General features: G+C 41.9%; 1 pseudogene; it reads right to left on the bottom strand.

Annotated features, from left to right (window-relative positions):
- Positions 1 to 4,668: 4,668 nt before the first annotated feature.
- The window catches only part of LOC111965109 (myocyte-specific enhancer factor 2D homolog), a 63,122-nt pseudogene continuing 49,200 nt past the window's right edge, over positions 4,669 to 18,590 (bottom strand).

Raw genomic sequence — 18,590 nt, 5'->3', positions numbered from 1 at the left:
TATTACATTAAAGTGAGTGAGACCCAGGGGCGGTGTGGGAGGTGAGATTTGGCACCATCCCAGCTTTGCTGACCTCAAAGCAGGCTAGCTAACAAAGCCGCACTGGGCCCTCCATAACAAACAACCATCCCATGGGAAGACCGAGGGATAAAATAGGCAACAAGGAACAATGGATGACCTCACCTCCTCCTCTTCCTGCCTCCTTTCCCCCTTTTTTGTCATTCATTAGTCAGTTTTCAGAACAATGGTGTCTATTTTAGCTGCCGGTTGCCTGCTCACTGCCCAAATCTGTGCAATGACTGATTGAATAAAGGGGGAAACCACAGCCATTCACAGAGAGAAGGGCTGGGTGCTGGAATGGCATTACGGCAGCTGTCTGGCATGCTCTTATTCTCTAACGTCTATGGCTCCTACTCAGCCTTGTAACTAGCTATGACAATACAACTTTATATATTCAGTTCGGGGAATAAGAATAAACTAACTAGGTTATATAGGCACAAGATGATATACAGTATATGAAATAACAATACTTATATAAATAGATGTTGTGGATGGACAAGCTATGTCTATCCCAGGAACACATGCCCAGTGCTGTTAATAGACAAATAGTTTCCTGACAAACAGCCAGGATGACCACATCTGATGCAAGAGGCTGAAAGTGCTTGGTCACTATGTCCGGCTCCGACCAGAGGCTCCATTTCAGCTGGGCCATTCTGGCTAACCTGGGGGAAGGGGCTCAGCTGGAGGGCTGGGGTGTGTGTGTGTGTGACTATGACACAGGAGGGATGTAAAACTATACCAGCTCTCTATAGGGAGTGTGTTTGCTCTCCTTCGACAACAATCTGTCATCCATTATCCCCTTTCTATTGATTTACTCCATGTGATGGAAGACCTGTAAAATCAGACAGAGGAACGGGTGGCTCCTTGACTGGCCTTCATTTTCTCTTTTGTTCTAAATTTACGACTGGCCCACCCTCTGTAAACAGTGGGCTATAAGGAAGAGAAATATGTTATACGTGCCATGTTGTAAACAAATCTAAAAATATATTAAAGTCAGTGCAACCTGATGCATATACAGTATGTACTCGTTCTATTAGACTCAAATAATTGTATGAATACATCACTAAGGACAAGTGCCACTTACAGTACCAAGGACAGACAAATGACAAAGCACTTTAGACAGAGCCGCTTCGGACGGTTTCAGCTGCTATCTCACAACCACATCAGCTGCTCCAAAGAATGTGTGAATCATTCTCACATAAAAGGTCCCCTTATGATGAGATAAGGTCATGTCTGCCAATCAGCAACAGGGTAACAGAAATAATGACACGCGCCCAGCCAATGACCTTGATTGTAATAGAGTATAAGTTGTTCTAAAATGTACAGTCGTCTAATGGTAACGCTGATATGTAGGAAAGAGACAGTCAGGCTCTTGACCCCTAGCTCCAAAAGAAGGGTGTATTTATTATGGTTATGAATATGAGTTTGGCCTCACTGACAAGAATCTGAATAATGACAAATATGTTTTTATACCGAACAGAAATATAAACGCAACATGCAACAATTTCAAAGATTTTACTGAGTCACAGTTCATATAAGGAAATCAGTCAATTTAAATACAAATCTATGGATTTCACATGACTAGGAATACAGATATGCATCTGTTGGATCAGAAAACCAGTCAGTATCTGGTGTTTCCACCATTTGCCTCATGCAGCGCGACACATCTCCTTCGCATAGAGTTGATCAGGCTGTTGATTGTGGTCTGTGGAATGTTGTCCCACTCCTCTTCAATGGCTGTGCGAAGTTGCTGGATATTGGCGGAAACTGGAACACGCTGTCGTACACGTTGATACAGAGAATCCCAAAGATGCAGTGGTGGAAACAGTACCAAATTGTTATACTTGAGTAAAAGTAAAGATACCTTAATAGAAAATGACTCAAGTAAAAGTGAAAGTCACCCAGTAAAATCCTACTTGAGTATAAGTCTAAAAGTCTTTGGTTTTAAATATACTTAAGTATCAAAAGTAAAAGTATAGATCATTTCACATTCTTTATATTAAGCAAACCAGACGGCACCGTTGACATTTTTTTTTTTTACGGCTAGCCAGGAGAGCACACCAACACTCAGACATTTACAAATTACGCATATGTGTTTAGTGAGTCTTCCAGATAAGAGGCAGTAGGGATGACCAGGGATGTTCTCTTGATAAGTGTGTGAATGGACCATTTCCCTGTCCTGCTAAGCATTCAAAATGTAACAAGTACTTTTTGGSTTTCAGCGAAAATGTATGGAGTAAAAAGTACATAATATTTTTAGGAATGTAGTGAAGTAAAAGTAAAAGCTGTTAAGAATATAAATAGCAAAGTAAAGTACAGATACCCCAAAAAACGACTTAAGTAAAAATACTTTAAAGTACTACTTAAGTACTATACACCAATGCAAACATGCTCAATGGGTGACATGTCTGGTGAGTATGCAGGCCATGGAAGAACTGGGACATTTTCAGCTTCAGCGATATGGGGCTGTGCTTTATCATGCTGAAACATGAGGTGATGGTGGTGGATGAATGACACGACAATGGGCCTCAGGATCTCGTCACGGTATCTCTGTGCATTCAAATTGCCATCGATAAAATGCAATTGTGTTTGTTGTCCGTAGCTTATGCCTGCCCATACCATAACTCCACCACCACCATGTTGCACTCTGTTCACAACTTTGACATCATCAAACCGCTCACCTACACGATGCCAGACAGAGGAAACAGAGGAGCCGGTGGTTGTGAGGCTGGTTGGACGTACTGCCAAATTCTCTAACACGACGCTGGAAGTGGCTTATGGTAGAGAAATGGACATTAAATTATCTGGCAACARCTCTGGTGGACATTCCTGCAGTCAGCATGCCAATTGCCTGCTCCCTCAAAACTTGAGACATCTGTGGCATTGTGTTGTCTGACAAAACTGCACATTTTAGAGTGGCCTTTCATTGTCCACAGCACAAGGTGCAACTGTGCAATGATAATGCTGTTTAAATCAGCTTCTTGATACCTGTCTGGTAGCTTCTTGATACCTGCCACACCTGTCTGGTAGATGGATTATCTTAGTGTAACAGTATAACTTTACGACGTCCCCTCGCCCCGACCCGGGCGCGAACCAGGGACCCTCTGCACACATCAACAACGGTTGCCCACGAAGCATCGCTACCCATCGCTCCACAAAGGCCACGGCTCTTGCAGAGCAAGGTGCAACACTACTTCTAGGTTTCAGAGCAAGTGACGTAACTGATTGAAATGCTACTAGCGCGTACCCGCTAACTAGCTAGCCATTTCACATCCGTTACATTAGCAAAAGAGAAATGTTCACTAACAGGGATGTAAATACATTTGTGCACAAAATGAGAGAAATAAGCTTTTTGTGCGTATGCAACATTTCTGGGATCTTTTATTTCAGCCCATGAAACATGAAACCAACATTTCACGTTGCGTTTATATTTTTGTTCAATGTACATATTTGGATGCATATTTTGTCCACACTGTGATGCAGGAGCCATTGGATTATTTTATTTTGCCTCGAGACAGCCGGATGGTACCAGATGCCCACTCTAATCCAATCAAAGATGGCCCCCTGTGAATTCACTCCATCAGTTATATACAAGCAAATGTGGCCATGCATAATAGTAGAGCCACACCCGGCTCATCCCTGGCCACGTGATAGGCATTAGGGTTAGCAGTGTGGTTAAGGTTAGCTTTCAAATCAGATTGTATGACTTTGTGGCTTGTCCGAGCTAGTGACCACTCTGAAGAGCTGCCTCCAGAATAAGATTCATGACAAAAAATGCTAACCTGCGAGGTATACTGCCACAGACTGAGTGGTCTCGATTATAAATTATTACTAGTTGGCCATTGTCACTGGAGACAGAAGTGTGTGTCTGTCTGAGACATGAGCTCATGGGCCACACCGGACAGAACAGCTGCCACTATGGTCAACTGTCTGGAGGAGGGGACAATACACCCCCACCACATCGCTCCAATCCTCTCTCTCATTACTTCATCTCTCTCATTCACAACATTGGGACTAAACATGGTCTTATTTATTAAGCATTTGTTTACTGTCCAATGATGATTAAGAAACTGAAATCTTGCACTTCTTTAAATAAATAGAGATTATGTCAGTGGAAAAGTTATCATGCAATGAATAGACGCCTCAATACAACATTTCTCCATGAGAACTCCCCCAAGTCTCTCCTTCCAAGATCATTCGACTTTCTCTTTTCCTCCCATGACAGTTATGATTTACAAAAAGTAATTTTCTATTAAAGTTTTTGTTTTATTAGTATTAATCTTTATCGTTATGTCATTCAAATACCGTGGCGTAGTCTCACATAACATGCAGTTTAAGTAAATTAAGTTGATCACTAGGATTGCGAAAAATGTAATGCTTTAAATGTGATTTGATATAGTAAATTATTTCTAGAAACTTTTCCATTTTTGAAAACTAAAGAAAAACCAAAACATATTTGGCTTAGGTTTATGGGCTGTAAAATAATTCAGTAGATCTGAACACGTGATATTGATGCCCAAAGCATTACCAGCACATGTGGTGACATCATATAGTAAAAATAGATCACTCCACTTCACATATCTCTGGCAATTAATGAGCAACTCTCTCAACAGTCCCATATTTTATGTCACTTACCAAACATAGCTGATACATCACATTTCAGAAAACTCTTTTCAGAAAACAAGTTTGTATTGATAAATGATCAAATGTTTTGATAGTTAACACAAATCCACATTCTAATGTAAATCATAATAATAACAAACCAAAACCTCTTTGTAGGTCAACTTGTCTATTTAATATATAAAATACGATAAAACATACGCAAAAAGGGGAGGGTAAGAAGGGACAAATGGATACTTTGGTACAATAACAAACACCTTTTTTGTAAAAGCAGTATAGAATTTGTAATAACATATCAGTGCATACTTTATTTATGAAAATATACACAAATTGTATATCATTCTCCAAAAACAACAAAAAAAATCAGACTAGCCGAACACAATATATTAACTATAATTTATTAACTTTTTTCTTCAATTTCTATTTTATTTCTGTGTGATGTATATTCTTATTGATATTACATTTCATATTTATTTCCTATAACATGATTCATTCTTTTTTTTGTGTTATGCCCATGCATTGACATCTTTGTGTCTGGTCAGAAATAAATTAAATGTGTCTTGTCCCCACTTTACTATGTGTAGACTAAGTTTTATACATTTGACTAAAAATTGCAGCATTGAACTGGTCATTATATTWAACTTGTTTACCACCTTCCATGATCTCACATGTACTAATATTACTACAGCCGTTTTGTTTTATGTCATAAATCGTGCAATATTTGTACACCCTTTGAAGAAAAAACAAAAYRAAAAATGAAAACAAAACAAAAATATATTTATATAATATTTATATATAATAAAATAAAATTCAAATAAAACAAGATTCCTAACCTACACAAAACCGCAAAAAATAAAATTGTCTTTTCTATATCATCATTACAATTACCATCGATGGTTACAATAATGATAATATTAACAGTAATRATAGCAATTATCATAGAACAATTATAATAAAAACAGACAATAGAACTGTCACCAGCACAAATTAACACTGGAAAGTGAGATTCTCTAAACATCATTCATTATACATGGGGAATATGGGGGCGCAGGTTAACTATTGTCATGACGATTGTCTTTTCATTTGTGATTACACTGACCCTTAGTGTTGTTCTGAGATAATGTCAGGGCTTTATGCAACACCTCAATTGGCCAACGTCCAGAGTACTAACCAACCATCTCCCCATAGTCTGCTTCCACTAGTCACCATTTAGTCTAGTTATGAAACATTGCTTCATGGCGTGTGGCACTATTCAAGACATAGCTACCATTTTTATGAAAAAAAACGAACATCAGGGTCAATGTTTTGTTCAAAGCTTAGGACACAACAGTCTTACAGTCCAAGGGTGTGCGAACATGCCGGCAGTCGTGATCTCTCTCTCTCTCTCTCTCTCTGCCATCCGCCTCTAGACGATCGTCTAGACTCCTGACGAGTCAGGCTGCACAATCCCTACGGCAACAACTACAACGATATAAAACAATAAAGAGCCAATGGGAGGTCATTTGAACCTGTTCTGGAGTGCAGAGTATATGTGAGTATGGTGTTTGAGTGTGTGAAGCAATGAGCCGTTTTGGCAGAAAATTGATAGTGGTGGAGGTCAAATGAGAGTGAAATGGACTTGTCTTTTAAGTCACTGGTAGGGAGCGAGTGAAATGCTGTAATTAATTAATGTGGCCAGGGAGGAACTCTCGTCTAATATAAAGCACAAGGGATACTTGTCTGGCTAATGTGTGTGAATGTGTTTGTATGTGTGTGTTGGATGAGTTTGATGTGCCTGAGGACATGCAGACATGACTGTCCCATTCTGGAGGACACCTGGCTTTTAAAGAGAGGCATTTTGGGGGCTTGGAAGGGGTTAAAGTGCGCTCCGTCAGAGTACTAACCACTGCTCACTCAAACAGTCCAATCCACTGCTACTTCCCATTCTGTCCCTCTAGCACCCTCACTTGGCTTTGCAATGTAGTACACTTATGTACACACAAATAGAAAGACAGATCCACTGAGAATCAACACATTGGCTTTTAGGGATATCCTGCTGAACATATGTGAACATATATTTCTATATACAATCCCTGTCGTCTATTGTTTTCTCTGCATCGTATGCAGTTCATCACTTACTCTCAAAATCTACTATCGCTGCTGTTATATATATATATATATATGTATATATGGTCTATATGTTTACCCACAAAAAACAATATCCCTGCTATACAAAAGCCATACAGAAGGAAACAGAACAAATTGCTTATATACACAGTTCTTTGCTTTTTCTCCCAGTTTACATCTCTTATTCAGAGCCTTCTGAAACACTGGCATTGTTTAACAAAAATACTTTTCGTGTGTGAGTGAGGATGAATTTGAGCGTGGGGAAAATCAAAAAGTCAAGACGGTAGTAACAAAAAAACTTTACACAAAAAGAGCATTTGAAATAAATATCAAAAACAGGAACACACAYGTAGCGTAGCATCTGAAGTTGATATGTAGGTATCTGTAGCATGTGTCATAGAGCTAGTGCAGCCCATCCCTGATAAAACAGTATTTGACCTAGATAAGGTATCGATGTTTCAGATTAAACAGCTATTTGCATGGTTCTGATTAAATACCTGGCTAAAACTAAACAAAACAAGGATCGTCCACTTTAGAACAGTGAATCCTGTCTTATCAAATGGATAGCTAGTAAGTTTGACTTGGTGAATTTTGGGTTCTCAAATCTAAATTAGAAATGTTTATAGAAATGTAAAGATGGCTGATGGACAAGTCAGACAGAGAGAGGACGTAATATTCCAAGAAAACAGTTTAAATCTCATTCACCAATCTCATACTCTTTACAAAAACACCAAAAGCTGGATATAACAGTGCCACTGGGCAGATACAAAGAAGTGGATTCATTTTGGTTCTCGTACTGTTTCTCAACAGAGCACTGCAGCTGGACTAGAGACCTACTGTGGATAAAAGACAGGAGGATACCAGATGTGTATTATGTGATGTAGAGGGTAAACAGAAAACCCAGCAAAGCCAATAGTCAGTCAATAGTCAGTCAGTTTTCTAGCCGCTCTCTCTCCCTTCAAAACGAAAAGGAGACAGAGCCAGCTTGAACAAAAGAGAACTCATTCATTCCAATCCTAATCTTGTCCAACACACTATGTTGACATGTAATCCCTGGTTCGGTTACTCTGCCCCTATAGAGGGTGCTTGTGTGAGAATGTGTGTGTATGTGTGTGTGTGTGTGTGTGTGTAGTACAATATAGGGTAAAACAGTATGCAGCTTGTGTGTCAACGCATACATTTGTGAGAGAAAGAGTGTGTGCAAGAGTGTAAGAGCATGCGCAAATGGGTGTGTCCGGTGCATGTGTGTGTGTTTGTGTGTGGTGGAGGCATGTGTGGAGGTCAGCATTTACTGTACATACGGTAAATAGGTGTGGGGTGGGGGGGTGAGAGAGAGAGGGGGGCATCTCTCCCCTCAGTCCCTTGTTCTACACATCTATGTGACCCAAGTGTCCAGTCTCATTCTCTTCACATTGGCCCCCTCCTGCTCCTGCTGCTCCTGCGTGGACGAGGGCCTCAGGATCCCCATGGCCGAGGAGGCCCCTCCCTGGTGGTGGAAGTCCTGGGCCCGCCCCTGGGCCCCATCGTCCCGGTCCCCCTCGTAGGAGCTGCCGTTGCTGCTCAGGCTGCCAACGGGCGAGCGGCCCAGCAGGGTGGACGGCTCCAGGCGCAGGGCCCCTGGGTACTGGCCTGACATAGGGGCCCCTGTGATGGTCACTAGGCCCCCTCCTCCGCCACCCCCGGCTGTGGAGCACGGGGTGCTGCGGTCGCGGTTGGGCGACACGGGCTCCGACTTGATGCTGATGTTGGGGTTGGTGTTAATTGTCAGCATGGTGCCCTGAGGTAAGTGGCCAACTGGCCTGGAGGGACCGAGAAAAGAAAGAGAAATGGTGAGACATGTGCTGACATCTRCTGGTCAGCCAGGGTAACTGCAACACTCCTTACRAACACACATATCAACATCACCATGAACATCACTTTTAACACAGGAGCCCAGACAGGGACCTGCTCAACAGCACACAGTGCAGTAAGCGCTGATGGAACATAGAGTCAACACCTCCACACACTAGGTGGAGGGGGGGGGATCCTAGAAAACAAATGTGTCAGCAAATTGAGTAGCGGAAAAACAAACAGAACCTTGCAGAGAGAAAGAATATAATTGTTTATGGGAGTGGTAGATAAGTGTCCCTTCTATGAACTGCGTAGGTCTTCCTTTCTATGTGCAGTGCTCTGTGTTCCACCCTACTGTTCATACACACCCTGGCCTGACAGCTCATGTTTGGCTAATTGCTAACRACAGGTAATGTTTCACTGCTAATGTTTTAGGGAACAAAGTGTCATGACGTAGCTTTTACAAGAGACTATAGGTTGATGGACTGAGGTTAGACACATGAACAGATACGCAAACAGACTGGATGAAAAGGCCACACGGAAGCGCACGGTCCACAAGCCATGCAGACTGACTCTGGATTCCGAAAGACCATGCCTTGTGCCATGTGTCCACAGTCACTTTTATCTTTTGCATTTAGTAACTCATGCAATTGTACCCAGACACCCCCAACTACACACCCCTCCAACAACTCCCATCTGYAAATTCTCTCTCCCACACCACCCCCCTCGATTGGAAAAGCAAAACAATCACTTCAATCAGGTCACCCTTAAAAAGGACCAACGCAGCCGTTTTTTTATCTCAATATCAAATCATTTCTGGCTAACAATTAAGTACCTTCCTGTGATTGTTTTCAATTAAAATAGTCAAAAAGAAACAAAAATAGCTTCTTAGCAAAGAGAAATTTCTCATGAGTGTGGAGGGGGAAACTGAAAAYTAGCTGTTATTGGCAGAGAGGTTTGGAACTCTTTTATTGGTCTATTCACTCATTTGACGACACCAGGCAGGCCAAAACTCCATCCCACAAAAACAGGCTGCCATTTTYCCCCAAAAGTATTTTCACAGCTCTTACACTAAAAGGGCATATCATAATTTTCACAGTATTATTCCAAGCTCAGTGTGGAAATATTCAGTGAGCTCCAAAAGTATTGGGACAGTGACTCATTTTGTGTTGTTTTGGCTCTGTACTCCAGCACTTWGGATTTGAAATGATACCATGAGGCTAAACTGTCAAGCTTTAATTTGAGGGTATTTTCATCCATTTCGGGTGAACTGTTTAGAMATTACAGCACTTCTTGTCCCCCCATTTTAGGGGACCAAAAGTACTGGGACAAATAAGAATAKAATATATTTCTAAACACTCCGACATTCATGTGAAKGCTAMCATGATTACGGATAGTCCTGAATGAATCGTGAATAATGATGAGTGAGAAAGTTACTAATATCATATCCTCAAGACATGCTAACCTCTCACCATTACAATAACAGAGGAGGTTAGCATTCTTGGGGGGTATGATATTTGTGTGTCTTTAACTTTCTCAGTGATCATTATTCACGATTCATTCAGGATTAACCATAATCATGGTAGCATCCCCATTAATGTAGAAGTGTTTAGAAACATATTCTATTCTTATTTACAATAAAAGTGACTCAAATGATTGGTCACAAAATAATGTGAAACACAACCGAAACAATRATGTAATCATTGCATGCTAGGAATATGGGACCAAATACTTTGACTTCTTTAATACACATAAGTKAATTTGTACCAATACCTTTGGTCCCCTTAAAATGTGGGGACTATGTACAAAAAGTGCTGTAATTTCTAAACAGTTTACCAGATATGCCCTCAAATTAAGACTGACAGTCTGCATTTTGTCACTGTATCATTTCAAATCCAAAGTGGTGGAGTAAAGAGYCAAAACAACAAACAAAAAAATCACTGTCCCAATACTTTTTTTGCTCACTGTACATAAAACACAGGGAAATCAAGTTTTTGACTGCACTGGGCCTTTAAGATAGTGTACTTATAGGGCACAATGACCCATTCATATTATTTTATATTATCACAWTTGTACAATAWAAGATGCAAGAACGTGATTCTTTACCCTACAACACACACACATACTCTCGCTCATGTGCACACTCACTCCCTAAACCCTTGAATGTGTTACTCTGCCTCTATGTGCCACTTTATCAAGTGTAAGCCCGGCATTATGGACTTGTACAGGTAGATGGATTATAGTGCCACAAGGGTCTTGTTGCTATGGAGAACAAAACGGGCAGAGTCAGCAGGCCGGTGACAGTGATGGCTCGCTCTTCAGGCTAGCTCAGGGCGCTAACACAGCTAGCGTAGTCAGAAGCACACGGTTACAATACAGTATAGTATAGCGCCGTTTCCCAAAACCTAGTCCAGAAGGACCATTGTGTGCACAGTTTTCACATTAAACCAATCTCTCAATAAATTTGCTTAAAATGAGTTGATAGTGAGTTTCATGGATGACTATTACCAGCAGCTCCATATGGAGCCTCTGTCGAATAATTATTGGATCTGGTTTTAAATGAAAACCAGCATGCATGGGGGTCCTCAAAGACCAGRTTTGGGAAACAGTGCCATGCTGTGTGGCTAGTTATACACTGAAGATAGAAGAGGCTGATGGGAGGAGCTATGGGAAGATGTGCTCATTGTAATGTCTGGAATGGAATTAATGGAACAGTATCAAATACAAACATTTGGAAACCACATGTTAGAYGCAGTTCCATTTATTCCATTCYAGCCATTACAATGAGCCCATCCTCCTATAGCTCCTCCCACCAGCCTCCTCTGACTGAGGAGATATACAGTACCAGCAGAGACCCTCTTCCCTGCCAAATAGCAAGTTTGATTGAGAGGCCATGCTGTAAAAGGAGGGTAAAAAAGAAAGTTTGAGAAACTAACACAGGGAGGGTAATTCAGAAACCTGCTCTCCATTGATGTACATAACAGACAGCCCAACAACTTGGCTAAATCATTTTACATTCAAAATTAGTCAAACATTGGGTATTCATTTACTAAATAAAATGTAATTATAGACCTATCATTTTGAATGTATTGACCAAGACATCAATCGAGTCCCTAAATAAATGTGATTTTATCGATTCTATTATTTTTCCCTTTCCTGTAATGTAGTGGATGTGTTGACACAATGATTCCCTATCCGGTTGTCTGTGCAAACAAACTATTCCTTGAGGATAAAGGAACTTTCTCTGAACTAAATAGGATATTATGTGCACAGCACACAAATCAGCAGTGTGTACATAAACAACTATTCGTTACTGTGTACATTGTAAAACATGCGTAAGGTAGAGACATAAAGGTAAGCCTTTCCCTGAACAAAACAGCTGGAGACAGGGACAGACAGACACACAGACACACAGATCCATCAGCAGACAGAACAGACAGACAAGACCAGCACAGACAGACAGACCAGACAGACAGACAGACAGACAGACAGGACCAGACAGAACAACGACAGACAGACAGACGAGAGAGAGAGAGAGGAAGAGAGGAGCGAAGGGAGAGAGAGAGCGGAGGGAGGAGGGAGAGACAGCAGGGGAGAGACGTCAGAAAGAGAGATAGAGAGAGACACACCAGAGAAGACTAGACAACAGCCCAAACAGAGAGAGAGAAGAGAGTGAGACAGAGAGAGGGAGAGAGAGGGAGATATTAAGGGAAGGGAAGAGAGTTGAGTTACTAGTGAGACGATAGCTAAGGTAATGGCAATGATGCACCTGTAGACTTGACAGAGGTCAGCGAGTTTGTGTGTGTGCACCATTTTCTCCAAATGCAAGAATACATGTCTTATGCTAAGGAACGATGAACGATCTGATCTGACAACGACAGACTGCATGTCCTAAACCGGACCATTCTCTCCCAAAACCCCTTAAACTTTGCACACATCAAGACCCTTTATCGTCTCCTGAAGCATCAGCTGGGTTCTTCAAACTAGATGACCAACCACACTCCTGCAAGATTGAGGCAGCAATTGACGTTTGTGGAAACTATTCAATAATACAGTAAACTAAGTCAACAGCGGAAGGCAAAGGGACACACCTTGACAGCATTAAACATTTAGATTAGTCGTGGCTGTTTGACTAGCACACCAGTTGCAGTGGAGGTCTTTACTGAGGCTCTGGGAATGACTTGGCCACTCAGTGCAAAGAAGGAAGGGGAGAAAAACCCAGCAAGAAATCATTTCCTCCTTCGCTTCCCCACGGCGAGTAGCAGGCTGACAGGGAACACGAGGCTCGCAGTGCAAACACGTCAATCACCTTGATTGGAAGTGTCTGCTCACGCTGCGCGGCTACCGTGCAACGGGAATAAAATAACAAAAACAGTGGACTGGTACGTAATAGCCTAATGTAATCAAACGCGTTGTGTGAGAGAACAAATGCGTGGGGAGGAACGTGCTCTTCAGGGCAAATGAGAAACGGTTTGTTCAAGTGGCCTTACTTTGAAGCAGCAGTTTTAAGCACTGATCTATATGAAGTCTGGATGGGTGAATCTTGACTATATTGATTTATACTGTCAGGCCATCCAGGTGATAATAGAGATAATAGACCTGTGCTTAAGACAAAAAAGGAGGGACTACATTACTCATCTTGTGTGTGTTTGTGTGTGTGTGTGAGTCAATGCTGTCCTGTGAGACTGACAGCACACAGCGCGGGCGGCTGCCATATTCCCGCCATATTCCTCTTTGGTTCCAACACTCAAGCCTCCAGAAACAAGATTTAAAGGGTTGATTGGCCGGGATGTCCTTGTTGCCGATCGCACTCTAGCGACTCTGTGCTGCTGACGCGTGCACGCTGGACACGGTCACCAGGTTGTATGGTGTTTCCTGGCGACACATTGGGCGGCTGGCTTCGCGTTATAAGCGAGCAGTTCGTTGTCAACAGAGCAGTGCGGCTTGGCGGGGTCGTGTTCGTCGTAGGACGCATAGGTTCTCAACCTTCTTCTCTCTTCTCCGAGTCCGTACGGGAGTTGCGCGCGGGCACAAGACTGTAGACTACCCAATTGGATACCACGAAATTGGAGGAAAAAGGGCTAACATTTAATGTACAGTGTAGGTTACATGAATCTAACTGTTATACCTTCAATATATGTTCTTAAGAATTGAACCCAACCTGAGAGCCGTACCAAACTTAATTTATACGGACAGAGCAGGAAAAGCATGACGATAACCACACATGTAGCGCTAGATGCTAATTCGTTCACCTCAGGTTAGCAGCGAAATTGGAGATGCAGTTAGCCATCTCCCCGTTCTGTTTCTCTGCGCCCCACATGCTGTGGACAAGAGGGGGAGAACAAACAGGCGGTTACATACAGCTACCCCGCGGCTAACCTAGCCGCCACGRTCATAGAAACCTGCATTTAGCTCTAACAAGTAACGAGACAAAGCTGATGGCTAATGAGGATCACTAGCTAGCATTAGCCTTCAGCAGGTGGTCAATGCACACCTAAACCTAGTTATCTTGGATCCACGTGGGGAGATGTTAAGGGAGAGGGAGTTATTTAGGTCAGCCTCTCAGACATACTCAAACTCAAAGTGGAGGTACATGCATACCAGAGGAGGCTGGTGGGAGGAGCTATAGGAGTACGGGCTCATTGTAATGTATAGAATGGAATCAATGGAATGGAGTTTCCATATGTTTGATATGTTGGATATCGTTCCATATATTCCATTCTAGCCATTACAATGAGTCTGTCCTCCTATAGCTCCTCCCACCAGCCTCCTCTGATGCATACTATACCATAGCTAGTGGATACCAGTGACGGTCGGAGGTGTTCACARTTTGGGTCTTTATTGTAGCTAGAAACCACGCTAATCTGCTCTCGAGGAAAAATCCTTCATTTCATGTCAAATGCCATTGATGCACGGCTTTGGTGAGTCAGAATTGCTGATGAAATTGTGTGCATACAGTAAGTGCATGTGTGTTTATGGGCTATAGAACAGGTAGGTACAGAGGGATGGCATAGGAGAGGAGTTACTACTAGATTGGTCACATAGTTTTGGGAAAGGGTTTGGGTTAATTCTCTGAATCTCACTGCCCTAAACGCAGATATCGGTTTAGGGCAGTGGGGACCCAATTATTTCAGCTAGAATTTCTGGGGACCTCATTTKTAACCCAAGAATTTCCCCCATCCCACCTTAAATCTAGCGACACAATGTTAAAATCTAATGACACAACCTTCAATGAATTGCATTTTCATCTCATCAAAATGAGAAGAAACCAATAAATATATTTACTCAATAWTAGTTTTTTTGTATATTGTTCCACACAATAATATGTACTTTTAATTGTATTATTATTATTTACATTATTTGGGGGGGGGGGGGAAACCCACTACAGTTCCCCCATGAGCCCACAAGGGGTCGCGACCCCAACTTTGAATACCACTGGTTTAGGGTGCAGCTAGCCACACTTATGTAACTAGCTACACTCATACAATAGAGTGACCGGTGAAGTGTACTCACACCAAGTTACTGAGTGACGCCAAGCTAATCTGTTGTTGTTGTTGTTGTTGCTGCTGTTGTTGTTGTTGCTGCTGTTGCTGCTGCTGAGACACTGCTGGTTGCTGTTGCCAGGTGGACATGTTGCTAGGCAGCAGCCCTGATGGCGTGAATGTCTGGAGCGCTGTGAGATCTGCACTTGTCAGCTGGTACTCTGAGATAGGGGGAAGGGGAGGGAGGGGGAGAGAGAGATAGAGAGAAAGGGAGAGAAATACTCACACATTGATCAAAGTGAATATGCATAGGATTCACTTATAGTGGTAAATTGTGCTCCTTTCTGCCTCTGCCAATTAGGGCAATTATAGAGCAGACTGACAAAAAGAGAATAACTGAATAAACTAATCAAAAGTATTCACCCTTGTGTTTCTATCATCCACGGGTCCTAATACACTTGCTTTAATAAGACACACTACAGACATACAGTGTGTGCCCAATTGCCCGTGAGCAGAGAGTACCCTTGTCCTCTTTTACTCACCAGTGTTGTAGGTCGTCTGCATGGCGGAGAAGGGGGCTAGGAGACTGGGCGTCGCCACGGAAACCACTGGCGTGGACAGGTTCCCTTGAGAACCACCTAACCGCTGAGCATTCTGGGAAGACAGAGGACACAGGAAAGACTCTTGAACATCAGGAAGTAAAGACTTATTTTAAACCAAAAATGTTGTGCCCACGCAGTACCATGACATTCACTAACAGTATCAAATACAAACAAAGGTGGGAACATCCTGGCCTGTACGGTTCTTGACTTCTTTATGACACGGAAACACCAACATTCACGGCCACGTGAAAGAAGAGTTGGTAGAGGTGTTAGGAAGAGTTCCACTCAATGGAGAGTCATGCGGATTGAATGAGAGGCATGCATCGGGCAGAACAACCAGAGTGAGCAATAAAGTGATTGTGTTTATGTGTGAGTCGGGGCTCAGACGCTCCAGGGGTGGAGGTCATTGTGCCATTGGTGTCACCTTGTAACAGTTTGTCCTAGTCAATGGATACACACACTCCAGAGAATACTGTAGACTACACACAATGACCTCCTCCTGCCCAACCCGACATGGATTACACACACATGGAGTTGACCCATGCACGTGCTAAGATACATACAATGCATTCACAGAGAGAGCTTTTGCTCCATTTTGGATTTACCACACATAGTATGTATACATGGCTACACACTATTCTATAACATACAGTACCAGTCAAAAGTTTGGACACACCTACTCCAGGGTTTCTTTATTTTTTTCTATTTTCTACATTGTAGAATAATAGTGAAGACATCAAAACTATGAAATAACACACATATCAAAATATATTTTATATTTGAGATTCTTCAAAGTAGCCACCCTTTGCCTTGATGACAGCGTTGCAAAATCTTGGCATTTTATCAACCAACTTCATTCTCTCAACCAGCTTCATGAGGTAGTCTGGAATGCATTTCAATTAACAAGTGTGCCTTGTTAAAAGTTAATTTGTGGAATTTCTTTCCTTCTTAATGCGTTTGAGCCAATCAGTTGTGTTGCGACAAGGTAGGGGTGGTATACAGAAGATAGCCCTAATTGGTAAAAAACCAAGTCCATATTATGTCAAGAACAGATCAAATAAGCAAAGAGAAAAGACAGTCCATCATTACTTTAAGACATGAAGGTCAGTTAATCTGGAAAATGCAGTCGCATAAACCATCAAGCGCTATGATGAAACTGKCTGCCACAGGAATGGAAGACCCAGAGTTCTCTGCTGCAGAGGATACGTTCAGTACAGTTAACTGCACCTCAGATTGTAGCCCAAATAAATGCTTCATAGTTCAAGTAACAGACATCTCAACATCAACTGTTCAGAGGAGACTGTGTGAATCAGGCCTTCATGGTCGAATTGCTGCAAAGAAATCACTACTAAAGGACACCAATAAGAAGAAGATACTTATTTGGGCCAATAAACACGAGCAATGGACATTAGACTGGTGGAAATCTGTCCTTTGGTCTGATGAGTCCAAATTTGAGATTTTTGGTTCCAACCGCCGTGTCTTTGTGATACACAAGAGTAAGTGAACGGATGATCTCCGCATGTRTGGTTCCCACCGTTAAGCATGGAGGTGGAGGTGTGMTGGTGTGGGGGTGCTTTGCTGGTGACACGGTGACACGATTTATTTAGAATTCAAGGCACACTTAACCATCATGGCTACCACAGCATTCTGCAGCCGGACGCCATCCCATCTGGTTTGCGCTTAGTGGGACCATMATTTGTTTTACAACAGGACAATGACCCAACACACCTCTAGGCTGTGTGAGGGCTATTTGACACTTTTTGGTTACCACATGATTCCATRTGTGTTATTTCATAGTTTTGATGTCTTCACTATTATTCTACAATATAGAAAATAGTAAAAATAAAGAAAAACCCTGGAATGAGTAGGTGTGTCCAAACTTTTGACTGGTACTGTACATTGTACTGTGCTCCTATTCGATACTACACTGTAAGTACTGTATACTAATGATTTACTAATATACCAGTATGACAGTATATCAGTATGACACTCATGCCTGTGAGACCACAGTGTTGACACAGCAACCACAGTCAAGTCTAGGAGGAGTTTCTATTCACCTCACTCACCAACTCCAGCTCCTCATCGGTCTGCAGGGGGCAGTAGGACAGAGAACACGGGTTACAGCTCTGTACTAACCTGCTGATCTAGGATCAGCCCCCAATCCTAACCTTAACCATTGGGCTCATTAAGGGGAAATGCAAAACTGAACTCAGATCAGCATCCAGGGGGCTATTTCCTCACGCACTCACGAAAATATCAAATTCAGAACAGTAATTATGACGAGATGCACTTTGACGTCAATTCTTCTTTAGCACAGTCTAAAGCCACACTCAGTTTGAGTGCCAAAATCAACCTTTGAATTTAATCTTACTATAATTGCTGTCCTATTAATTGTTCAATTACTAATATATAAACTAATAATGACTCAGCATCTGTTTTGTAGAAAAATGTGAATGTGAACTTCCGAGTGACACCACTCTGAGAAAAAAACGCTGTTATTACTAGACATCCCAACCTCTAAAATGTGTTGAGTTGAGTCACAATACACAATAATAAATAAATACCTCTCATATTTCAACCGTTTACAAATCAAACAGGTACGCTTCGTTTTGGTATTAATGTTTATCTCAGAAGGAACAGAGATTTGACCTAGATAGTTTGTGTGTATGCATTGATATGTAGGCTGTGTGCCTTTTCATTTAAAAATGTAGTTCTGTCCTGAGCTGTTCTTGTTCTTTGATGTATTATGTCATTCTGTATTTATGTTTCATGTTTGGTGTGGACCCCAGGAAGAGTAGCTGCTGCTTTTGCAACAGCTAATGGGATCCTAATAAAATACCAAATACCAAAAATTCAGAAAGATTCAGCACCCATTGTTTTGTGACTGGCG

This window comes from Salvelinus sp. IW2-2015, linkage group LG6.1 (assembly GCF_002910315.2).
Source record: "Salvelinus sp. IW2-2015 linkage group LG6.1, ASM291031v2, whole genome shotgun sequence".
NCBI lineage: Eukaryota > Metazoa > Chordata > Actinopteri > Salmoniformes > Salmonidae > Salvelinus > Salvelinus sp. IW2-2015.
Note: the sequence above shows the minus strand (reverse complement) of the source record. Positions and strands in the feature narration are given on the sequence as shown.